This window comes from Alexandromys fortis, unplaced genomic scaffold, assembly GCF_014885135.2.
Source record: "Alexandromys fortis isolate MF-2015 unplaced genomic scaffold, M_Fortis_MF-2015_v1.1 scaffold_13, whole genome shotgun sequence".
Taxonomy (NCBI): domain Eukaryota; kingdom Metazoa; phylum Chordata; class Mammalia; order Rodentia; family Cricetidae; genus Alexandromys; species Alexandromys fortis.
In genome coordinates, this window is record NW_026067908.1 from 17,049,336 (window position 1) to 17,076,580 (window position 27,245).

The 27,245-nt window shown below is 39.5% G+C and overlaps 1 pseudogene; it reads right to left on the minus strand.

Moving 5' to 3' along the window:
• Positions 1-22,339: 22,339 nt before the first annotated feature.
• The window catches only part of LOC126497978 (60S ribosomal protein L8-like), a 64,010-nt pseudogene continuing 59,104 nt past the window's right edge, over positions 22,340-27,245 (minus strand).

Consider the following 27,245-nt stretch of genomic DNA (forward strand, 5'->3'; position numbering starts at 1 on the left):
ATATCATGTTTAGTTGTTCCCCTATTGATTTGGGTTGCTGATGGGTTTTCACTTCTGCAGAAGAGAAGCTTCACATTTTCAGGTACAATATTCTGAAAGCATTTTTATAGAACAGATACATATATGATCAGTTGCTGGCTCCGGGAGTAAAGTGTGTGCACTTCACACGTTGAGAGGTAGACTTGACTACCCAGGAGATCTCTTTCCCTTTCCTAGGGAAATCCATGTGTTCCATCCAGTTTGGGCCCTTTTTATTACATAGCTTCTCTGGGGCTGTGGATTGTAGCATGGCTATCCTTTATCTTACAGCTGATATCCACTTATGAGTAAGTACTTACTGTGTTTGCCTCTCTGGGTCTGGGTTTCCTCACTCAGGATGATTTTTTTTCTAGTTCCATCCATTTGCCTTCAAATTTCCTGATGTCTTTGTTTTTAACAGCTGAGTAATAATCCATTATGTAAAGACCATATTTTCATTACCCATTCTTCGGCTGAGAGGAATCTAGGTTGTTTCCAAGTTCTGACTATTATGGACAAAGTTACTATGAACACATTTGAATAATTATCCTTGTTGAATGATTGAACATCTTTTGGGTATATAACCAAGAGTGGCATAGTTGGATCTTGAGGTAGATGAATTTCCAATTTTCAATATGGAAACCTCCATATTGATTTCTGAAGTGGTTGTATATGTTTGTACCCCCTCTAGCAGTGGGGGTGTGCTCCACTTGCTCCATATCCTCTCCAGCATAAGTTGTCATCAGGGTTTTTTATTTTAGCCATTCTGACAGGTGTAAGATGGAGTCTCAGAGTCATTTTGATCTGCATTTCCCTAATGGCTAAGGATGTTGAATAAATGTTTAAGTATCTCTCAAGCATTTGAGATTCTTCTGTTGAGGATTCTCTGTTTAGATCTGTACCCCATTTTTAAATTGAGTTATTTGGGTTTTTGTTTGATGTCTAGTTTCTTGAGTTCTTTATATATTTTGGAGCTCAGTCCTCTGTTAGATACAGAGTTGGTGAAGATTTTTAGGTTGCCATATAAAAGGTATTTTTAAATAAGACATTTCTTACCTTGCGTCTTTTAAGTATGTGAATTTGTCAGTGTTAATTCAGTTTCAAAAGACTTGTTGGTTGTCAACTTTACATACTGCAAAAGTACTGAAATGGATCTCTGTATGTATGTACTGTTTTGTAATTTTGTAATTTTATTGTATTTTTCTCCAAAAGGGATTAAAAATATTTATATTTAATTACTTACACTTATAATATGTGTGCATGTGTGTGTGCCTGTGCATGCACGTGTACACATGAAGACAAGTGTTCATGGAGGCCAGAGGTGTTGGAATTTTCTTTTTTAAATTTCTTTTTTAAAAATTTATTTTACATTCCAACCATAGTTCACCTTCCCACCCCTCCTCCTGCCTCCCCCTCGCCTCTCCCCTAGCCCACCTCTTATCTACTCCTCCCAACAGGAAGGGCTTCCATGGGGAGTCAACAAAGTCTGGCACATTAAGTCGGGGCAGGACCAAGCCACTCCCCTTCATAAAGGCTGAGCATGGCATGCCTCCATAGGGAATGGGCTCCAATAAACTAGCTCATGCGCCAGGGGTAGAGCCTGGTCCCACTGCCAGGGGCCCCTCAGAAGTCCAAGCTTCACCACTGTCTCCCACATACAGAGGGCCTACTTCAGTCCCCTGGAGGCTCCAGAGCTGTCAGTCTGGAGTTCATGAATTTCTACGAGTTTGGTCCATGATATGATTAGCCCCTAACTTTTGGTCTAGTACGTTCTCCACAATATTGTGAGTGCCAGTGTCATCAAGCAGGTGGCACAGCAGGTGTGTAAGCTACCCCAGGATCCGCAGTACTGCCTAACAAAACCATTCATCCCTATTGCACAAAGGAGCACACAAGCAAAAGGGAAGTGGCCCAGTAAGACAACCCTTTCTGCAAAAATGATGCACCAAGAGACAACCCTGGCTAGTAAGAACACCGGGGCCCAAGATGGCTCTCATCTTTGATTGCTGTCGGTAGTGACTGCGTTTTACCCCATTGCAGCTCAACTTCACAGCCCGAGACAATTGGCTAGTTGGCACAAAGGAGAAGTTTCAGTAAGCATGAATCCTTGTTGGACTAACTAATTTAATAAAATGAAAACAAACGAAGCCCCACTCCGCACCTGTTGACTGTGTGGTGGGGCTTATTTTTGTTCCTTGTATCTCAGCTTTTGAAATGCCACATTGTGTAGGCATAGCCTTGAGAAAGTGCCAGGAGGTCTTTCAAGTGTTGCTGTTCTATCCAAAGCCACAGTGGGTGCTGGAACTTTCGGTAGCAGGAGTTAAAGGTGGCCATGGGTGCTGGAAACTGAGTTTTTTTTTTTTTTCCCACACACTCCTAACCACTGAATAATTTCTCCGGCTCTTTCCCTGGGGGAAATTTCTAGAAAGAGAATTGCTGAACTAAGTCAGAGCATACATATTGCCAGACTGTACCAATTGCACCAACTCTTGTAGGCTATAAGAATTTCAGAAATTACTTTAAAATCAGAAGAATTCAGTACAGATCCTGGTTAGCCACGTTCTACATCTCCAAAGGCTGTCATGTCAGTCAAATCTGGTTTCAAAGCCCTAATGTCTGAAATTAACAATGCCTAATATGTAGGTGGACAGAAATAATGTTCATTTATAAGAGACTAGGTGAGTGTTTGATGTATACCAAGAGCGTCTATATGATAGTTCCTGGATCTGAAGAAGGGGCTAGAGAGCTAAGAATACAGAAAACACACATTTTATCCTCACACTGAAGCACGTCTGGGCCTCTGGTTTATTTGACGAATGATCATGTGTACAGAGGCCTGAGTGCTGGCCATACGTGTCTCTGTGTGCTATATCCTTCACGGAGTCCTCTCTAACACTTGCCCCTTTATCAGAGTTGACATACACAGGCAAACACTCTATGTGCTTGAATGGCCAGGGTTGGGGATGCATTTTCTTTTTTACAGCACAAGGCCTTTAAAAAGTTGTTGGTGATCTATAATCTGGGGCTGTTTCATGAAATCCTAGATTGCTTGCAGTGAGATAAATTGGATCTGCATAGTAACACATTAAAGGCTGGGGCATCTGCACACTTTCCCCTGCTGCTTTCTAACTGGTCGCTTCCTTTAAAATCTGCATCTGTTACATAGCTCCTAAGTAAATGGTGCACATTTTGCTTAAAGACAGGACAGACTGGAAGGACTAAATTTTATTTTTTTTCTGACCATTAGTGCCTGTCATCAAACAGATTGTGAAAATGCAAACGTTTTTGAGCTGTAAGCAGGCATTTTGTATGCATTCCCACAAGAGACACATTTAATTCTCTTAAAAAATGTGTGCGTACATTTATTTGTTAATATACATATCTATTCTTCTAGTTAGGAAATATTTTGTTCTTCTCGGTGGGGAATTATGAATTTATATATTGTTATATGATTTAAAGAAGTGATTTATAAAACTATCCTTTTTTTCCCTTTCAAGAGTGGTGTAATTCTAATAATCATTGAGGTTGGGTGATTGGCAAAGCGAGAATGCTGTAGAATTCTCTCTGCTTGTTCATGTTCAGAACTTGGCTAAATACAAATTAGATTGTGAAGATTATGTTTTCATGAGTGTAAATATTCCCAGTGTCACAATGTTCTGTCTGTAAGGGAACTATAAAACTCCATATTAGAATGAGAAGAGCTCCTAAGTGCTCAGTGCAAAATCAAATGGCTGAGCACAGCCATTGTTCAGTTAGCCTTTGACGAGAGTCAAATGTTTTGTGGTCTTATGTACAATTGCACTGTGGAGAGCCGGGGTAATTATTTAGAACTGTGAATGTCCAACATAAGATTTTTTAAATCTTAATCTTTTGATTATTTGAGTTTTCGGTCTACAGCACACTTGTGCTTTCTTCTTCCTGTATTAAAGGAATACTTAGCTTTTCAAATGATGCACGCTAAACTTAGAACATGAGAGTTACCATTTACTCTGGTTTGAGTATGATTTCTATGTAACTTTGAGAAATATCTGATTTCTCTGAAAAATCTGTGTTTTTGTTTTTGTTTTCCATAAATAGAATTGATGTGAAGAGTCAGTCCTTCCAGGACTTTGGTGAAGATTAAAATAGAGTGAATAAGGTATTCTTTACAAACCGTAAACCTGGAGGATGTTGTAATTGTGTCTTCAGAGAAGTTAGAAGGTAAGAAACACGTTGGTAACCAGAGTCCAGCATATACCCGGGTCAGGATAATATCTTCCATCTGTGGGAAATAGAGGGAAAGAGTTTGACAACATTTTCCATATCAAGTAGTAGTTTTCAAAGATTAACATGCTCCTGGGAACTTGTGAAGATTTCTGACTGAAGACCAAATTCCCCAGGAAGCTGATTCAGAAACTTTAGGGTGAGGGCAAGGATTTGCATTTTTTAATGAACATCCCCGATGATTCTGATATATGTAGCCCAAAGATGACAGCTTGAGAACATAGCTTTGAAAGATTTTATTTTTTAGTTTGAAAGAAGATTCTGGGGGGGGGGGATATGTAATCCAAAAGAACAAATCAATCAGAATGAAATTTCAAATTTAGCATGTAGGAACAAATTTTGAATTTTAACTCCCCAAAGTCCTACAAATGGCATCCTATAATCACAACGAAACTTAAATGAGGACATACTTCTAAAAAATTGTCTTCCTGCCTTATATTTATGACTCTCCAGGTGATCTTGTATCTATGTGGATGGAGCCTTAAGGGAATGTTCTGTGGAGACTTTATTTGTATTTTCTGAATTACTTTGAGTACAATTATTGTTTTGTCAGGAAACCATAGCTTTTCCTTTAGATAATTGACTTTAGAGGGGCTTGTTGCATTGTTAAATGTGATTTTTATTTAGACTTAGGCCTAAAACACTTCCTGTGGGGAATACATCTTTAGCTTTGTAATGGAAAAATAGGTTTTGATTAAAAGAAAATTGCTTTATAGTCAATTTTTTACAAGAATTGGGACAATTGCATTAGGCGAGAATGCCCTGTGTGACTACTCTCCAAATGTTATTTACTTTTTTATAATATAACATTATTCAGTGTTCTCTTTATTTTCTTAAATTTGCCTTCTCCATTCAGACTGTTGCAGTCTGATTTCCTAATTAGGCAATACTTAAACCAAATAATATGAAGGATATAAAAGTGTTTTGCAAGCTATAAAAGTATAAACATGTAAGAGGTTTTTAATGCTGCAGAGTTTTGCTCCTCTGTACACCCCACAAACCATCCCTAGATTCTTGGTGGTTTTGTATGAAGGATATTGTACACACACACACACACACACACACACACACACACTATCTTTAATGTAGAGAACCATGAAAACTCCCCTTCCTACTATGTAGGATGAAGTGAGCAATGCCATTGTACATTTCCCTTTGTCTTCTGCATATTTATGTGCGTGAAGTGGCACTTAAAGCCACGATAGGCATCTTAAGGAAAAACACCTTACTTGTTATCTTTAATACTAGCTTTTGGAGATTGATTAGGCATTTTAATTCGTATGATGATTTTGGTAATGACCTCCTTTCAAGGTACCCAAAAGAATAGCATAAAGACCACATTTCCTTTCCATGGCTGTGGGAGCGATCACGAGGATGAATTTATCCCTGATGCCTCAGATCAAGGGACTCTACTGAAGTATTCCTCCCAAAGTGTGTGAGCAGGGTCAGTAATACTGAGACACTCAGACACAGAAAGAGGTGTTGTTACCGTAGGAAGGTCGGAAAAGGCAATAGAAAGAGCAGTGTTGTGTTACTCCAGCAACAGCTAAGCCCACGAGAAAGCAATGCCTGCTTGGCTGAGATTGGCATAGTGGAAGGACATAGAAATAGGGGATGAGGCTGCCTAGATGGATGAATAGATGATTCAACTTCTTTTTCCATTGTCTCCACTTGGTATATGCAGCTTCAGCCAGTTAGCAAGGAAGCCCAGATGATGCAGTCAGCAAGGATCACAGTAGAGCAGATGAAGATGGGTGGAGGTGAAGCATGCACAGCACAGGGTAGCAAAACGGTATCGGCATCAACACTGAAGATCATGGCTCCTCATCTTCTCACTTTCCCACCTGCTTCTTTTCAGGTAAAAATATTATAATGCAGCACTTTGGACTGTGACTGATTTTGACTGACATTCATGAGCATGGTGATTGACCTAAGAAATATTAGCTGATCAAATTTTTCACATGAATAAGTTGGAAGTTTGAAAATTGAAAATGACATAAAATATTTTATGGGTAAGATTGCATTTTGAATTGCTAGAAGGATAGTTTGAGTAATTTTTAGGCAGGGTATCCTAGTAATATAATGATGTTTAATATATATTAAGATATATATATCTTAATAATATAATGATGCTTATCACATTTGTGAACATTTGAATGAAGGTACTTCAAAGTGATGTTCCCATGTAGTTTTTGATCCCAAGGTTTTATTTTTTTTGTTGTTTTCCTCTCTTTATTTTGTTTTTTTCTCGAGACAGGGTTTCTTTGTAGCTTTGGAGGCTGTCCTGGAACTAGCTCTTGTAGACCAGGCTGGCCTCAAACTCACAGAGATCTGCCTGCCTCTGCCTCCCGAGTGTTGGGAATAAAGGTGTGCACCACCAGCACCTTGGTTTGTTGCTGTTTCATACACACACACACACACACACAAATATATACATATATACACATACATACATATATATGTTTTGATGTGTCTCCTTTGAAGTATATTCATCATTAAGATTTTGTTTTTATTAAAAGAAGCACCATTAAAGCTATTTAGCTTTATCTTAAACCTGAGCCTAGGAAGTTATTATAAATATCTTGAGTGAGGGATGGCATGAAGAATGGGTGAAATTTACACCAATAACCAACATGGTATGATAACTCTAAGGATGCAGATGTAGCAGTGGTGTGCATGAAGACACCTTGGCACTAACCAACAGCTTTCTAATTGAACTAAATAAAATCTGTTTCGCAAGAGGGAAACCACTGGAAAACTAGCTAACTAATCCATACTAGTGAAGTCACGGTTATTGGATGTGAAACAGGAGGCCATGGATTTAAAGGAGAGTGAGAAGTGGGCCTATAGGAGGGCTTAGAGAGAGGAAAGGGAGGGGAGAAATGTTAAAATTTTGTTATATCTTCAAAGATAAAATTTAAAATAAAAAAGAGTGAGTGTGATTAAAAAATTCTGGTAACATAAAATTTATGCCAAAATGGTAGAGGAAGATTTGCTAAATAAAGAACGTATCTTGTTATTTGCACATTTTATTCTACCCCAAATTGTGAGCAGTCTGGCAGAAACCAATCGTGGATTTTCCCTTTAGATACAAATCAGTTAACTACTAAGTAACTAACTTGCACACTTGCCTCTTGTCTCAGTTAAACAGTTTGGGTTAACAAAAGAGGAAAACATGGGAGTCAGCATCAGCATTAGATGTAAGTAGGGGTCGGAGGTGACTGAGCAGAGGCTGTTGGGCTTGGTGGCATGATTGATGGGTACTGTTGGTGAGGACGATGCATGCAGAGAAGATGTGTTGCTAATGACCATCATGGTCTGCAGCAGATACTGGCAGTTGAGTTGGTACTAACACTGAGATCTGAGAGTGGTAAAAGTACTGGACACTGTAAAGGCAGAGCTAAGAAGCTGGGAGGGGAGCAGGCTGGCTGGAAGGTAAGGATGCTGATGTTGTTGTGAGAGGCAGTGAGGTTACCAGCAATGCTCAAGGTGATGATAGGGCTTAGGCAGAGAGGTGATGTCTCGTGACCTTTACATTTTTTAAAATGTGCCTGTGGTTGAAAACAAATAACGAAACTCAGTAAATTTACTTGCAAGGAGATTTATCACACTAAAGGCTCACTTTGCAGATGCTCTCTAAGCACTTCCTTAATTACAGATATTAGCATCACGCTGAGCCAAAAAGCACCACTCCTGTCAACTTCAACACAATGCACAAGTTTTTCCAGTAAATATTACTCAACTCCAATTACTGAAAACTTTTCGAATAAAACTGGCTTCTCCCATTCAATACGATGCACTTGTAATAATTTTTTAAAGCATGAAGATGATGCAGTTCACGTGGCAGTTATCTTCTATCTCTGTTTCCAAAACACCCGGAATTGCATCTTCTGAGACTTGGTATTCGTCTCCTGCACTTAACTGCCAAGCAAAAGAATTTCATTTTAGTCAACCTTCTCGTTGCTTCATAGCATAGACATGCATCATTAGATACTGAATATACAAGCCTGATTGTCCAGTAAATATAATATATGCTCCTGTCCCCTCATCTGAACATGTGAAATTGCACAAAAATGCTCAGAATAACAGTTTCTATTTTGATTGTTTAAAGTTAGCTCCTGCCTTCCCCTTAGCAACAGGTGACTCATCTACCTGTTCGGAGAATCACATTAGATTATAAAGATCAGTATAAACTCGATTCAACAAACTCATGTTTCTTTCTTTTTTTTTCTTCTATTTTTTTAATTAATTTATTTATTTATTAAAGATTTCTGTCTCTTCCCCACCGCCGCCTCCCCTTTCCCTCCCCCTCCCCCAATCAAGTCCCCCTCCCTCGTCAGCCCCAAAAGCAATCAGGATTCTCTGCCCTGTGGGAAGTCCAAGGACCACCCACCTCCATCCAGGTCTAGTAAGGTGAGCATCCACGAAACTGCCTAGGTTCCCACGAAACCAATAGGTCCAGTAGAATCGAAAACCCGTTGCCATTGTTCTTGAGGTCTCAGTAGTCCTCCTTGTCCGCTATGTTCAGCGAGACCAGTTTTGACCCAGGCTTTTTCAGACCCAGGCCAGCTGGCCTTGGTGAGTTCCTGATAGAACATCCCCATTGTCTCAGTGTATGGGTGCACCCCTCGCGGTCCTGAGTTCCTTGATTGTGCTCTCTCTCCTTCTGCTCCTGATTTGGACCTTGAGATTTCAGTCTGGTGCTCCAATGTGGGTCTCTGTCTCTGTCTCCTTTCATGGCCTGATGAAGTTTAATATTCAGGAGGATGCCTATATGATTTTCTTTGGGTTCTCCTTCTTATTTAGCTTCTCTAAGAACCCGAATTATAGGTTCAATGTCCTTTATTTATGGCTAGAAACCAAATATGAGTGAGAACATCCCATGTTCCTCTTTTTGGGTCTGGCTTACCTCACTCAGGATGGTGTTTTCTATTTCCATCCATTTGCCTGCAAACTTCAAGAAGTCCTTGTTTTTTACTGCTGAGTAGTACTCTAATATGTATATATTCCATACTTTCTTCATCCATTCTTCAATTGAAGGGCATCTAGGTTGTTTCCAGGTTCTGGCTATTACAAACAATGCTGCTATAAACATAGTCCACTAAAATCAGGAACAAGACAAGGATGTCCACTCTCTCCATACCTCTTCAATATAGTGCTTGAAGTTCTAGCAATAGCAATAAGACAACATAAGGGGATCAAGGGGATTCGTATTGGAAAGGAAGAAGTTAAGCTTTCGTTATTTGCAGATGATATGATAGTATACATAAGCGACCCCAAAAATTCTACCAAAGAACTCCTACAGCTGATAAACACCTTTAGTAGCGTGACTGGATACAAAATCAACTCCAAAAAATCAGTTGCCTTCCTATACACTAAGGATAAGGAAACAGAGAGGGAAATCAAAGAAGCATCACCTTTCACGATAGCCACAAAGAGCGTAAAATATCTTGGGGTAACCCAAACTCATGTTTCTTAAAGAACAGGAATAAGTCTTCCAGTTTGGTATAGCCCAGCATATCAAGTATATAGATGTATACATTTAATTATTGGTTTATATCTATTGAATATAGCAGAAACTTCATATGCATAGTTTCTTGTACTGTTCTCTCCACTTAAAACACAAATAGAAAAAGCCTAGGAAGTCTTATGACTATTTGACTCAGGTGGTTTTTGAATTCAGGACCCTGACAGAGTGAAGAGCTTTATTTGAATATTTATGAAATTAATATAAATTGTATCACCATATTTGGGGATTTCTGAAACTTAGTTCTGTATACTCTCAAAGTTACTGAGCTTTAATTTAATAATTTTATTTTCCCATCACACTGTATTTATTTATTTGGTGGCATGTTAATTGTACACAGTTTTGTGTTTCTTATAGACACTTTCATGAAAATATATTATGTACTTTGACCACATTCATATACATATATGAATATATGTATAGCATGTGTATATGTGATTAGGTATTTATATAAAGTCTAGAATTTAAAAATGAGAGAAAGTATGGTATTTGTCTGAATCTTTTTTCACTTAATATAATGATCTCCAGTTAATCTACTTTCTGCAAACAGTATAATTTCTCTTTATGGCTGAATACATATATATATATATGTATATATATATAACATTTTCTTTATTCATTCTGTTAACAGACACCTAGGTTGAGTCTACAATTTGTCTGTTGTGAATAATATTGCAATAAATACAGATGTGCAAATATTTCTTTGGTATGCTGGTATAGAGTCCTTCAGGTAAGTGCCCAGGAGTGGTATATCCAAGTCATATAGTAGTTCTATTATCATTTTAATTTTTAAAAATCCCCTGGGATGATATTTATAGTGGATGGATTTATTTATATCCTTACTAGTAGTATGTAATTTCCATCTCCTCTGCATCTCCATCATCAACAGCATTTGTAGTTTTCTTTCTTCCTTCCTTCCTTCCTTCCTTCCTTCCTTCCTTCCTTCCTTCCTTCCTTCCTTCCTTCCTTCCTTTCTTTCTTTCTTTCTTTCTTTCTTTCTTTCTTTCTTTCTTTCTTTCTTTCTTTCTTTCTCTGAGACAAGGTTTCTCTGTAGCTTTGGAGCCGGTACTGGCACTTACTCTTGTAGACCAGGCTGGTTTTGAACTCACAGAGATCTGCCTGCTTCTGCCTCCTGAGTGCTGGGATTAAAGGCGTGCTCCCACCACCTCCTGACAGTTGTTACTTTAGTGATAGCTATCCTGTCTGACCTGGGTAAGATGATCTCAGTGTTGTTTTTGTTTTATTTGTTTTTTAAATTTCCCTGATGGTCAAGGATGATGAGCATTCTTCCATATGTTTATTGGACTTTTTTATTTCATCGTGTTAGAATTGTCTGTTTTATTAGTCTCTAGAGACTGGGCAATTTGTTTTTTTGGTATTTAGCTGAGTTCTTTATATTTTCTAATTAGTAGTTCTTTTCCAGATATATAGGTTTGTCTTAGCTACTTTTCTGTTGTCATGGCAAAATTTCAAAGCAACTTACAAAAGCAAAACAAAAACACCTAATTGAGGACTTGCTTACAGTTTCAGAGGGTGAGTCCAATATCATTACGGTGGGAAACAAGACAGCAAGTGGGCAGGTATGCAGGCATGGTCTGGAGCAATAGCTGAGTGCTTACACCTAAGCTAAAAACATTAGGCAGAAGGAGGGAGGAAAGGAGGGAAATAGATATACATATATATACACATATATATATGTATATACATACATACACATACCTCTCACTCATATATATATACAGACAGACAGAAAGAGGGAGAGAGAGGGAGGGAGGGAAGGAGGGAAGTAGATAGACAGAGATAGATAGATAAATAGATAGAGCTAGATAGGGAGAGAAAGAGAGGGAAAGAGGGAGAGGGAGAGAGAGAAGAGAGAACACTAATTAGGGACAGGCATAGGCTTTTGAAACTAAGCCTGTCTCCAGTGACACACCTTCCTCAAGAAGGCCACACCTCCTAATCTTTCCCAGATAGTTCCGCCAACTGAGGATTAAGCATCCAAATACGAGAGTTTTGGGGTGGCATTCTCATTCAAACCATCACACTATCTCACAGATTTGTTCTCCATTCTTGGCTCTCTCTTTACTAAGACAGCTTCTTCCTGTGTCGTCAGAGAGGCGTGGCATTCCATACACTTTCATTTGTCATTGCTTTGTTTATTTTATTTATTTAGCTATTGGGGTCCTTTTCAGATAGTCCTAGCTGATGTGCAGATCTTGAGTTATTTTCCTTGTTTTTTTTTTTTCTCTGCAGTTACAGAGTTTCAGGTCTTACATTACGTTACATTACATTCAGGTCTATCCAGTTTAAATTCTTTTTTTGTAGGAGGTGAGATATATCAATCTATTTTTGTTCTTCTCTATGTGGATATTCAGTTTCCCCAACATCGTCTGTTGAAGATGCTGATTTTATACCAACGTATTCTTTTTGCCATTTTATAAAGAATGAGGAACCTATATCTCTATGGCTTTTTATGTGGCTCCTTATTTTAGCCCGTTGGGTTATGTGTCTGCTTTTTCTTTGTGCCAGTACCATGCTGTTTCGTTATTGTGTCTTTGAGTCAAATCTTGAAATAAAATGAGGCATGACGATAGCTCTCTCTCTCTCTCTCTCTCTCTCTCTCTCTCTCTCTCTCTGATTATTCAGGATCTTTTGTGCTTTCACATGAATCTATGATTTTTTTTCCATTTGTATGAAGAATGCCACTGAAATTCTGATGGAGAGTGCCTGGAACCTCTAGAGTGCTTTAGGAAATACAGCCACTTTCACAATATTAATTCCTCCAATGCATGATCATGGGAGGTCTTTTCACCTTCTACTGAATTCAGTTTTGAACCTATACTGTTGTTTCTGAAGTTGACTTCTTTATTTTTTTCTTTATTATTCTCTAATACAATACACCCTGACTGCAGTTTCACCTCCATGTATATATACACACACACATATATAAATATATGTATATATCAGGATGTATAGCATTTCCTTTCAGAAAAGAGCAGGCCTTCTATGGACAGAATCTTAACACAGCATAACAAGATGCAATAAGACTAGACACAAACCTTCATATCTGGGCTGGATGATGCAATCCAGCAAGAGGAAATGGGTTCCAAAAGCAGCCAAAAGGGTCGGAGATGACCCAACTCCTAAGCTAAACAACTAAAAAATATATGTAGAGGACCTAGTATAAACTCATGCAGGCTCCGTGATTGTCCCTCCAGACTCTGTGAGCCACTATAAGCTCTGCTTAGTTGATTCTGTGGGGTGTGTTCTCCTGGTGACCTCAACTTCTCTGGCTCCTACAATCATTCCTCTACCTCACGGTTCACCAGCTCTGCCTAATGTTTAGTTGTGGGTCTTTGCATTTGTTCCCATGGGCTGCTGGAGGAAGCCTCTGATGATGACCGGAGTAGACACTGATCTATGTGTATGCAGAATATTATTAAGAATAATTTCATTGACTTTTAGTCCAGTTGTGTTGTGATTGGTTCTACCCTAGGTCTCTGGGCCATCCAGCTGCAGGTTCCTGGCCATCTAGACAGACATGGGCATGGGCTCCATCTTGTGGTGTGAGCCTCAAGTTAGATCAGTAATTGGATGACCACTCCCACAATCTCTGAGTCACTGTGCCTAACACAGCTTGCAGGCAGGACAGATTGTAGGTGGAAGGATTTGTGGCTGGGTTGGTGTCCCAGTCCCACCACTGGGACTGATTCAGATTCCATATTCTTCATTACTAGGAGTCCTAGCACTAGGGTCTCCCTAGGTTCCAGAAGTTTCCACTGTACTAGGTTCCACACTGTACCCCAAGTGCCCGTCAGTTCTATTCATCTCTCCCCATACTCTCTCTCTCCATCCTCCTTCCTGATCCTTCCTGTTCTCATCACTCCCAGTCTACCCACAAAATCTATTCAATTTCTCCTTCCCAAGGAGACCCATGTGTCTCTCCTAGAGCCCTTCTTATTACTTAGCCTCTCTGGGTCTGTGAATGGTAGCATGGTTATCCTTTGCTTAACAGCTGATATCTACTTATAAGTGGGAAAGTATCATGTTTGTCTTTGTAAGTCTAAGTTACCTACATTTTTGTAGTTCCATCAATTTGCCTGAAATTTTCATGATGTCATTTTTTAGTAGCTAAGTAATTTTCCATTGTGCATATGCACCAGATTTTCTTTATTCATTCTTCAGTTGAGGGACATCAAGTTTATTTCCAGTTTCTAGCTATTATGAATAAAGCTGCTATGAACATAGTTGAGCAAGTGGCATTGTGGTAGGACTGGGAATCTTTTGGGTATATTCCCAAGAGTGGTATAGCTGGGTCTTGAGGTAGATTGATGCCCAATTTTCTGAGGAACCACAGTGTTGATTTTCATAGTGGCTGGACAAGTTTGCACTCCTCTCAGCAGTGGAGGAGTGTTCCGCTTGCTCCACATCCTTTCCACCTTGAGCTGTCACTCGTGTTACTGATCTTAGGCGTTCTGACAGGTGTAAGATGGTGTCTCAGAGTCATTTTGATTTGCATTTCCCTAGTGGCTAAGGATGTCGGACACTTCTTTAAGTGTTTCTTGGCCATTTGAGATTTCTCTATTGAGAATTCTCTGTTTAGATCTCTACTCCATTTTTATTTGGGTTATTTGGTTTGTTGATACCTAGTTTCTTGAGTTCTTTATGTATTTTGGATATTAGCCCTCTACCATATGTGGAGGTGGTGAAAACACTTTCACATTCTATAGGCTGCTGTTTTGTCCTTTTAATGGTGTTCTTTGCCTTACCAAAGCTTTTCAGTTTCATGAGGTCCCATTTACTAATTGTTGATCTTAGTGCCTCCACTATCAGTGTTGTTTAAGAAGTTGCTAATGTGTTCAAGTCTATTTTTCTACTTTATCTTCTATCAAGTTCAGTGTGTCTGGTCTAATGCTGAGGTTTTGGATTCACTTGGACTTGAGTTTTTTAATGAATTAATTAATTTATTTATTAAAGATTTCTGCCTCCTCCCTGCCGCCGCCTCCCATTTACCTCCCCCTCCCCCAATCAAGTCCCCCTCCCTCATCAGCCTCAAGAGCAATCAGGGTTCCCTGACCTGTGGGAAGTCCAAGGACCACCCACCTCCATCCAGGTCTAGTAAGGTGAGCATCCAAACTGCCTAGGCTACCACACAGCCAGTACGTGCAGTAGGATCAAAAACCCATTGCCATTGTTCTTGAGTTTTCAGTAGTCCTCATTGTCCTCTATGTTCAGCATGTCCAGTTTTATCCCATGCTTTTTCAGATTCAGGCCAGCTGGCCTTGGTGAGTTCCGGATAGAACATCCCCATTGTCTCAGTGTGTGGGTGCACCCCTCGCAGTCCTGAGTTCCTTGCTCGTGCTCTCTCTCCTTCTGCTCCTGATTTGGATCTTGAGATTTCAGTCCGGTGCTCCAATGTGGGTCTCTGTCTCTGTCTCCTTTCATCGCCTGATGAAGGTTAATATCCAGGAGGATGCCTATATGTTTTTCTTTGGGTTCTCCTTCTTATTTAGCTTCTCTAGGATCACGAATTATAGGCTCAATTGGACTTGAGTTTTGTTCAGAGTGATGAATATGGCTCAATTTACATTCTTCTAAATGCTGACATCCAGTTAGATCAGCACCATTTGTTGAAGATGCTTAACTTTTTCCCAGTATGTATGTCTGGCTTCTTTATAAAAAATTCATATGTCCAAAGGTTTATGGACTTATGTCTTGGTCTTTGATTTGATTCCTTTAATCAATGTGTCTGTTTTTATGTCAATACCATGCAGTTTTATTACTATAGCTCTGTAGAACAGCTTGAAATCAGGGATGGTGATACCTCTGGAAATTCTTTTATTTTTTAGGATTTGAACCTATATTCTTAACTATAATGGGATACTTCCTGGCATATTTCTATTGATGTGGAATTAAGTTCTACTTTATCTTTCAACTGATAAAACCAAGTATATGGAGTCTTCTATAAAGCTTCTTATTGCAGAAAAGCAAAGAGAGGAAATTAGAACCATATAGAAATATTTTCTTCTGACTTAGAATTTCTCATTTCTTTTATAATAGAGAGATTGAATGGATTTAGAACTCTCAGGTACTATACAGGCCCTATCATGCTGCTTTTTATCCATGTGATTATGATTTAGTTTCATAATCCCTGAAGACTGGAGGATCAGGACCAATTTTCCTTCTCTCCCAAGGAGGGAAAGAATCTGCACTAGCCATCTTAGATGGTAAAGCTTTATAAAATATACACACCCTCACTTTGCTGTGTTGAATTTTGACTAGGTTGCCTGTCTTAGATCTCCTACGTGTGAAACCATTTCCCATACTTTAGCCTCATTACAGCATTAGCCATAGTTCTGTCTGATCAAAAACCTTGTTTACCCTTTTACCAAATAGAGTAAATTTACTATAATTTCTTTAATATTTAAGATTCTTATCCATTTGCTTAATCTAGACATCCAATCCTATCTCTCAGTACCCCTCTTTTGAAAAACCAGTATGTTGTTATATGTTGACTCAAATGTGAAAATTTCCTTCAGAACTCACATTTTTAATGTTGTTTTCTGACTGGTAGCTCTATTTTGGGAGGTTGTAAAAATTTTGGGAAGTAGAATTCAGATGGCAGAAATAGATTCTTAAGTGTATCCCACTGACACTTGAACTATGATTTTGGTTGAGGTCTCATGTGTCATGTAATAAACAACCTTTGCCACACATTCCTTCTCCTTTGAATCTTCACCATCATGCCTTTCCTGTCATGATGGATGAAAACTCTTGAAACCATGAGCTAAAATAAACTTTTCTCTATGAAGTTCTTCCTGTCAAGGTAATCTTGCTCAGTGATGCAAAAGTATTCTTTCCTTTATGCTTTGAGCAGTGTCATGGTTTGGACATGAAGTGTCACCCTCAAAAGCTCATGTGTTTAAGGATTTGGACTATTGAGAGGGTATTTGATCATGAGGATAACAACTTCATCAATAGATTAATGTATTAACATATTAATAATTGAATGATAAGAGAATGTGGATCCAGTGGGAGGCAGTAAGTCACAGGGGTGTACCTTTGAAGGGTGTATCTTTTTCATGGTCCTTTATTGCTTTGTTTGTCTCCTGGCCTGTATTTTCTTTTCCCTCTCCTGGGTATTATAAAATGAATAGTGTTCCTTTGCCATGTTGTATGATATTGTTATTTCTTCCTTGTCAAAGGCAACAAAGCCAGACAACCATGGGCTGACATCTTCAAAACTATGAACTAATAAACCTTTCCTCTTTGAAGTTTACTTTCTCAGGTATTTTTTCCCCACAGGAATGAAAAGTGACAAATACAAATTCCTTGTTAATTGCTTACTTAAATAAGTTATTGAACACTGTTATTGATTGAATTTGTTCTCTCATAATTAATATGCTCACATCCCAACTCCCAATGTGACTATAAGTAGAAGTAATCCTTTATAAAGGAAATTCAGGTTAGATGAGGTCTTCATTATATAGCCCCCCCCCTCACACACATATGTATATATGCACAGATGTATTAGTTTTTTTCTTATTGCCATGACACACTTGGCAAAAGTAACTTGAAGAAAGGGCTTATTTTAGCTCATGATTGGAAGGTCAGTCCACCATTGTAGAAACACATTATGGTAGGAACTGTGACATACCTGGTCACACTGCAGCTGAAGCCAGGAAGCAGAGGGAGATGAATGTTGACACTCAATTTGCTTTCCTTTTTTAATCAGTCTAGAATAGTAGGATAGTGCCACCCATAAGGTGGGCCCTCCAACTCAGCTAAGCATTTCTGGACATATATTACAGGCATGCCCAGCCGTTTATCTCCTAGGTAAATCCTGAAGGCACAGTCAGGATTATCCATCACAACATATCCCCAAAGAAAGGCCTTGTGAGCCTGGGATAAAACCAGTCTTGCTGAACATAGCGGACAATGAGGACTACTGAGAACTCAAGAACAATGGCAATGGGTTTTTGATCCTACTGCACGTATTGGCTTTGTGGGAGCCTAGGCAGTTGTGATGCTCACCTTACTAGACCTGGATGGAGGTGGGTGGTCCTTGGACTTCCCACAGGGCAGGGAACCCTGATAGCTCTTTGGGCTGACGAGGGAGGGGGACTTGATAGGGGGAGGGGGAGGGAAATGGGAGGCGATGGTGGGGAAGAGACAGAAATCTTTAATAAATAAATAAATAAAAAAAGAAAGGCCTTGTGAGGATGTAGAAGATAGCTGCCATCTGAAGATCAGCGAGAGGCTTTCTCCAGAATCCCTTCCTGCTGGCCCCTGACGCCAGACTTGAATTGTTCTGTTTAGGTCACTTGGTCTATGGTATTTTGTTATGGAAGCCTGGCTAGACTAAAATAATACCCACTATGGGGAAGAACACTGGTCTAAAGGGAATACAGGTACCTTCATTTTGGTTCTGAGTTTGGATCATTGGCCACCAAGTTTTCCCTCAATCTATTTCTCCCAACTTGAGCTACACTCGTCCAAGAAAATTCCCCTACTGGAGAATTTCTTGTAATCTCAGATCAGGGTACACTTCTGACCAGTGTTCCCAGAGTTATAAAAGACAGTAGGATTTGGATCCCTACTCTTTGTTGAAGGTGTCTATTTGGGTTGCCAAATTCAAAGTACAAGTACAAGTGACCCATTTTCTGTTAGCCGTATGACAATTAATATCTAAAGTGAACATCAAAATGATTGAAATGATCTTCTATTTCAGCAAGAGTGGTAAAGAGAAGGGGAACTGCTAAAGAAGGTAAGCTGATATGGGATTCCCCTCTGTATGCTATGAATATGTTTTATTACCATTGGTTAACAAAGAAGCTGCTTTGGCCTACCGGCAGAGCAGATTATAGCTAGGTAAGAAAACTAAATTGAATACAGGGAGAAAGAAGGTGGAGTCAGGCAGATACCATGTAGCTGTTGAAGGAGAAAGATGCTGGAACCTTACCAGTAAGTCACAACCTCGTGGTGATGTGTAGATGAATAGAAATGGGTTAATTTAAAATGTAAGAGATAGCTAGGAATATTCATGAGCCCTAGGGCAAACAGTGATGCAATTAACATAGTGTCTGTGTGATTATTTGGGTCTGGGGGGCTGGGAAATTAAGCATGGTTTCCATCTACTGTAAGCAATGGAATAGTATATTTTTGAGTACATTATTTTCACAAAGTAGGAGGGAAATGAAGATAGCTATATAGAGATATTTTAAAATTGTTTTTATTTAAGGAAAAATATCTATTTTCCACCTCATTCTAGTTTTAAGTTTTATACTGCTTCTTGATTGAAAAACAATGATCCTTCTCTGTAGTCATAGTAGGAAATTAATCTGTTGTCTTAATCACAATATATTAGTATTATGGTGGGCAAATTGCCTCTGATATGGCTGTTACTAGGACTGCCATTTAAACTGTATGATAAAACCTCATTAGTGCCATCTTCATCCTTGAGAACTCAGCTGAATTGTTTTTTACACCTCAGCAGGTACAGTCTATCCAGGTCATGAGAAATTATGAGACTGAATTATACTTCTAATATAGTGTTGCCTTGGCTTGCAAATGCTTTGCAAACACAAGTGTGATACTATAAGAACAGAAGTGTAGCAGATTCCCAGGGCAGATTAGTATAAAAGGTGGCATGCCAGGCTTTATAGACTGGGGTGGATTTCTCTAGTCTTGCTAATGGTGGCCTGTCAGCACAGAAGACAGGGTGTTCTCACTGTCTTACCCAGCAATTAGAGAGACCTGTGAGCTCTAGGGATCTTCCTGAGGTCTGGAATTTTAAATGCACATCAGCACACCCAACATTTTTTATTAAGACATGTGTTCTGGGAATTGAATTTAGATCCTCATGTCTTCAAAGCTCACACTTTACCAGCTGAGTTAACTGTCTAGGCTAGGAGAGATAATTTAACTAGGCTTTGACTAGTATAGTATAATAGAAACAGTATTGAGTGTGTTCCAGAGTGTAGACCTCAAGAAGCAGTACAGTTTCGCTTTTCAACTTTTTGGTGTCTTGCCTTAAGACCTCAAGATAATGAGGAGGATAAGCCACTGGGAGTGAACCAAGGTACACTTGCCCATGATAATACTGACTTCCACATGTGTGTGTATTGTCAACTCAGGTTTCTTTTTCTAGAACATTAATTGTTCAGCCAAGGCATAAAATCAGGAAAAATACTAACTTAACCAGTTTGAGGGTGATTGTTATGCAACCAAGGATAATCAAAACTATGGTCTCCATTTCTAGCAGTCTGAGATTAAGTTCCTTTGATGTAAGTCAGTAAGTTGGATTGGATATTTTGCTATGTTTCTATTGGAAGCACAAAACCCATTAGTAGAATATTCTAAGAAAACAGAAAAACAAGGACAACTCATTTGACTGTGCAGAGTCTTTAAGAATATGACTGAAGTCTAGAAAGGTAAGCTAGATTGAGACTGAGGGACTACTTCTATGTAACAGAGATGAATATTCAATTTAGCTGTTAACCTATGAAAGGACTGTAATGAAAAGGGAAGTAGAAAGAAGAAAATGAGCCTCCACGGACACTGGTAGAAGCTCAGAGTGGCTGATGAGATACCAGGAAAGAGCCCAGATGTTTTCTGAGCAGTCTTCTTTTGCAGTTTAGAATAAAATTCAAACTATATTCTCATGGACTCTGGGATGTGCAGAAACTGAAAACTTCTTACCAAATCCCTCAAAGGGAAGTTTTGCCAAACATTCAATAAGTGCAGCTGTTTTCTCCCATGAGTATGCTAGCCACTGTACAGAGGCCATCCGGGATAATGAGGTATCACTCTAGTAAGGACGTGAACCACATGGTTATTCTGCATGCTATTTGGTCTGTGTTCTCCCATGAGTATGCTAGCCACTGTACAGACGTCGTCTCTGGGTAATGAGGTATCACTCTAGTAAGGACGTGAACCACATGATTATTCTGCAGGCTGTTTGGTCTTGGGTCTGATTATGATTTTCCACTTTTTAGCAGATCTATGGGAAATAAGTGCCTATAAAAATAATAGTTCATTAGAGAAAACCCAAGCCAGAGGAGAGCAAATGTCAGTGATGATTGAAGTTTAGATTAACTTTCAAGAGAAGTACAAAATTGGCTACCTCATAGAAAGCTTTCTATCTTTCAGAGACTAGATGCTGAAACCTTCTGAGAAGCAGCATACACTTTTCTGTCAGCTCTACATGCTGCTGTCCCAGTTATATCATGTGATCTCCACATCAGCAAATCACCTGCTGAGGGGAGGGAGCCAAGAGAAGATGAAGTGGGAAGAGTATAACTGAAGTACATTGTATACATGTATAAAAATGCCATACTGAAGCCCCTCATCTTTACAATTATTTTATGCTAAAACTCTCACCTACATAGGTAAGACTGTCTTCCGTCTACATCTCCTCTGTGGCTCTGGTCAACAAGGCAGGTCACATCTTCATGGAAGAAACAGGGCTATGCACCATTCACGATCTCTCTTCACTCATCTGGAGAATTTTTTTCTTGGATCTGGGGGCGATCTTTGACTTCATTGTTTTCTTTAGGTGCCTATGTTTAAGAGATTTTCTTTTGTGATACTGAGGGCTGAACCTAAGGCCTTCCACATGCTGGGCAAGTGTTCTGTCATTGAGCAGAAGCCCCCAGTCTTGGGCGCCTCTATTTACACCCAACTTTTTATGCTCTACTTATCAAAGACTTTTTATATCAGATCTTAGAGTCTAAGCTGAATGAATTGAGATGTACACCTTGCTTGCTTTGTCATTGATACTTGAGCACATGTTGTAAAAGGATACAGTGATTTTGTTTTCTGGCCACCCAGACCCAAATAATCATGCAAAACTATATTAATTACAACAGCGTTTGACCAATAGCACAGGCGTATTCATAGATAGCTCTTACATCTTAAATTAATCCATTTCTATTATTTTGTATTTTACCACAAGGCTTGTGGTTTATGGATAAGGTTCTGGCATCTTTCTCCTTCTGCAGCTACTTGGTGTTTCTCTGACTCCACCTTATTTCCTCCTGCATTCAGTTAAGTTTTCCTGACTAGCTATATTCTGCGATGCCATAGGCAAAAGCAGCATTTTTATTAACTAATGGTAATAAAACATATTTACAGCATACAGAGGGGAATCCCACATCACATGTAACCTCAGAGCCTATGAGAAAGAGAGTAAGTGTAGGCATTTTCAGCTTCTTAACTAAATGTCATGGATCTTAACTAAATGCTGCTTAGATCACCCTCTTTCTTCTATAGGATAACATGATGATATATGTATAATATATGATAAGGTATTTATGACATATATTTGTTATGATTTTGCTGCAGTAGTTTTGCTGCCACAAGTGTTATTAAAGAAGTCCAACTCTTTAAGGATAAGAAATCTTAGGGATGGAGCTTTAACTCATGAATTAAATAGTCCAAACACATGATCCATCATCTTTTTTTTTTGTATATGTATGTGGCTTTCTTTTTTTTTTTGTCAAAAGACAAACTTTATTGAGCTCCTTTGTCTTAGTTTTCTTTCTCTTGCACAGTGGTTCCAAGTGCTCGCTTGGTCTAGTGGACAGCAATAGGACCCACTTGGAGCACAGCAGGTATGCTCTTCTCATAGTGAAGGGTGTACCAGTGCGCTGGTGGGTACCACTTCTGCAGGATGCTCTACTAAATTCATGGCCATGCCTTGTACACATGGTCATCAGTTTCTCTTTGTCTTTGTGACCTTTAAGATAGGTTTGTCAATTCTATCCCCGCCAGCCACAACACCAACAAAAGCTCCGTTGGTCAACAAAGTCACCTTTGACCCTGAAGGCAGCTTCGGTCAGGTGCTCTGTCTCTGGGTTGTGGGCCCTTATTGGTAAAGAGGATTGTGTCAGCTTTACCCATGTCCCCAGGCTTCTCATCCAGACAACCCATAATGCCATGGTGCCCATAGACAGAACATTGTAGATATTGAGGGGAAACTTCTCCTTCTGTGGTGATGAACAGCTCAGTTCTTTTCTTAAATCAGTAGGGATCCTAGAAAACCCACTTCGCAAGGGTTCTGAGTAATGTTCTTCCTTTCATTTGCAGTGAGGCTCCTCAAAGTCCACTGCACATGCACACAGACACACAATTGGCACCTTTCCTTTCCCCTTAGATCACACAGCCCACAGCTGAAAGAGAAAATATATTAACTTTGGAGGGCAGCTATGGCGATAGCTTAAAGACTCTAAGCTATCCGCACACAGAATGTGGGAACCAAACCACATTTAATTCATAGATTTGACACCAGTGTTGATACTTTGAATGTTATAGGCATACATTAGGGTTGGAGAGAAGGCTCAGCAAAACTGTTGCCCAGCCTGACAGCCCGAGGTTGATCCCTGGGACCCATCTGGTGGGAAGAGCAAACCAATTCCCACAAGTTGCCCTCTGACCTTCATATGCATACCAACACATATACACAGAGATGGGCACTAACAGTAAATAAGTTAAAATGGTAATGAATGAAAATTACTTCCAAAAGTGTATTAGTATTATCTCACTAGCAGACATCTTCTCAGGGAAATACTTTTAGCCTACAATTGATGCTGAGAAGGAAAATTTAATCCATGCACACTCTTGGCTCTTTTTTTTTTCCCTATCTTTTTCAAAGGCAAAAGTATGATCAGGGAAGGGGACAGCGAGGTTGTGCTGACAAAGTCCCCAAGTAGCTAAAATCTTAAGGGATTCTAGCTCTTCAGTTCTGCCTGGCTGAAGACAGGACATTTTCTTCTATGATGTATATGTCACTTTCTATTAATTCTGCGAGGTCTGTCCCTTTAGAAAGCAGAGTAAACAGTGTATTGGATTAGATCTCTACCATGAATAAATTTATTTTCTAGCAAGTGTAAAAAATGAGCAGGGCCAAAAGCCCCCAGAGCAGAAAATGTCACAGTGATTGCTAATACATTACTGCACAGAAAAGGGGCTAATAAAACCCCTATTAGGATGTCATACCTGCTTACGACTGAATTCTCCAGAAAGTTTATTTGATATGTCTAAGCCAATTATCAAAGTCTTAGTGATAAGAAGCAGCTCGATGGGCCTGAATATGTCAGAACAGAATGACTAAATCGTGGGAATTCATGGGCTTCTGCTTTGAATAATTAACTTGGCTCTTTGCAGAATGCATACACTTTGGAAACTAATTTTCTCTTTTCACAAAGCATTCTGCCCTTGTGCTGCCTTTGAAAAGTAAACTGTTTAGCTGTAAGGTTATTCCCTTTTCATTACATTGGTCTGTGCTTCCTTCCCTGTCGCACGGCCCTGCCCTTCCTCTTGCTCTTTGTCTTGGTAGCATCATCTTGGCAGGGCTGCCGTCGTCCTCAAATGGGTGTGTGATATGCCGTGATGACATTTCCTCTAAGTGGAATTTAATCATTTTTTTCCTGCAGTGACATTATCGTGCATTGCCTTTTCTTGCATTTCGCTAGGACTAAAGCACCAACTTATTTTTAAAGGATTTGAAGGCATTTTTATCCCTTTCAGAAGAGCAGAAGCATTGGTTGCATAAATAATTCTGTAGATAAAAGCCAGAATGGATCTTAGTTGATTTGTAATTTCAAGGCCATGATTAGAATCAGAATGGTAGCTAGTTTGTGCAAATAACCAGACAAATCAAATGACCCTTTCTGTCCTGTGGTTTTCTCTGCTGAAGGGGGACAAACAGAGCCTTTGCTTTGGAAAGGGTCCATGAGATTTTCTTGTCTCTCAGCTAAGTGAGGCCCTTTTGTGGGTTAGTATATATGTGTGTGTGTGTGTGTGTGTGTGTGTGTGTGTGTGTATGTGGAGGGAGATCTCTTGTTCTCTCTCTAGCTTCACAGATCTCACAGTGGACTTCTAGGTCCTTCACTTTGATACCATCCCCTTGAGACTCTGCCCACTTGACAACAGCAGGCTTTTTCTCTATGAAGGCTGGTTGGCTCCTCAGAAAGAATCCCTGGGGTGGGAGGTGGGTGGTTGGATGAAGTGGAGTAGGAAGGGAGGGGGCAAGCATAGAAACCGTCGGGAAATTGGGAGTTCACCTTGTTACACGATGTAGGACTCCATATTTCTTTCAGAAGGCACCTGTGTTAGGCAAAGACTATCAGGTGGCTGCACACCTGGAAAAACCTCCCAATGATGACTGAGAATGAGAACGTTATTGAAAGGGATTCCACGCAGTTTGGGCTCTTTATTCTTGTGTGAGAGGAAAAAAGTTCCTTCCAATCCAGATTCTAAGGAACATGTGTTTTCTCCCCAGAGGAAAGAATTACTTTGCATTTTGTGACCTTTTCAGAGGGCTTCCAGTAAACCTTAGAGGAAGGTTTAAAGCTTTGCTTAAAATAAGCTGCGAAATCAAGTTTCTGCATGTGACGATTTTCTTTCATATTTGCTCAGGAAAGCCTGTGAAACTGGCTAAGCTCAGTGGAGTTGGTGACGAGTTGTAGATATTTGCAATCTGTTTCTCCATAGAGGGCTACACAAGCATATGTGGGAGAAGATGTCGATTACGACCACCTCCTCTAGCTGTCCTTCAGAAGAACGTCTAGGCAGGGCTTGGGAAATGGCTGGGTTAGTCAAGTTCTTGCCTCTCAAGTGTGAGGCCCTGAATTCAGTCCCTAGAATTCACCTAAAGAAGCCAATGAGGCAGTTGGTAACAGGGCTGGCTAGTCTGATCATCCTATTTTGGTTTGAGTTTGAACACTGGACATCATCAAGGAAAAAAAAATGACCTCCCTATGTATGCTTGGGTATGAATATATCCCCTTTTCCATGTTTATAAATGAAAGAAAGTTTAAAAATGTCAACTGTGGTGGTGTTTTCTGGCAAGCAGAGACACAGGAAGTTCTCTTGATCAGCTAATCTAGTCTAATGGATGAGTTCAAGGGCAATGAGACACCCTGTCTCCTAAAGGAAGTGGAGGGCATTCCCTAGGATGACGTTGGAGGTTATCTTCCTGTCTTTGCATGGATGTTTATACATGGGCATGCACACTGTCCACATGCATCTACATGAGCACACACATGCACATATTATGTATATAATAATAACTATATGTGAACTTTGAAAGGCTTTTGTAGAAATGGCTCTCACCTTACTTTCTTCCCTTCATTTACATTTAAAAAAATTTATTTATTTATTTATTTATTTATTTATTTATTTATTTATTTATTTATTTATTATGTATACCATATTCTGTCTGTATGTCTGCAGGCCAGAAGAGGACACCAGACGTCATTACAGATGGTTGTGAGCCACCATGTGGTTGTCGGGAATTAAACTCAGGACCTTTGGAAGAGCAGGCAATGCTCTTAACCACCGAGCCATCTCTCCAGCCCTTACATTTTTTTACTGTAGCCAGTGAATTATTAAATATACACCAAAGGAAGCAAACAAAGAAAGCCAAGAGCAAAGGCTGCTGGATTCTCCATGAGTGATAATCATGAAAACCTCTAGAGTGATTCTTTGGGAGGGTAAAATAAGAGCAACTGCTTGAGAATAAAATTATTTTTTTCCCATTTAAAATACACTTTCGGGAGAAAGTTGGTGATGATCATAAAAAGCAAATAAATAATAAGATTTCGCAACTCTAAAAATGATTAAGACTCACTGCTCCGAGAAGTTGGGTTCTAAAGAAAGCATCTCACATCTGTACAACTGTCTCTTATACATATGCTAATCAGCTCCGCTGGTAATTTTAGCTTTTGGTTTGTTTTCTTCCTGTCATTATTTTATGTTCTTATTTGCTAGACTCCATATGCACATCCATGGCAGTGGGTGGTGGCGGCGGCAGTGCTGCACAATTGCTTCCCATTCAAGTCTGGGAGAATATGGTAAGACTATGTAATGGTCCTTTGCGTGAAGAGAGTTTTCTTCAGGAGGCAGAGCTTGGCTAGCACTTTTGAGTTATAAAGGTTTTGGATGAGCAGAAGAAACGAAGGACTAAAGTATAGATTTATATCTCCAGTCTTATTAAACATTTAAATACTTCTGACCATGATGACCTGCTGATTCCATTTCATCTTTTAACAGATGGTGTGAAAATGAAATACTTAAAAGTACCGCGTTGTGGCAGATTTACAAAAATCACTTATTCTTGCTCTTTTTGCACCTGGAGAAAGAGAAACACGTCTCAACTGTAGACTCTCCCCAGACTTCTTAGGCCAGGTCTAAAGCAGTTATCAGGGGCCAAGAATGATCTTGCATGGCAAATGAGGACAGCCAGTCAATCCTTCTGAGAACAGGATCATTACAACCTGCTTTGAATTTGTAAAGCATGGGAACCAATCCCCATGCAGACTCCTGTCTGTTGTGTGACACAGACCCAGAGGTCTTCAGGCGAGTCCAGACACTCTTCCAGGTTTTACCATTTCTTTTATTGCCTCCATTAGGCAATCAGCATCACATCAATTGC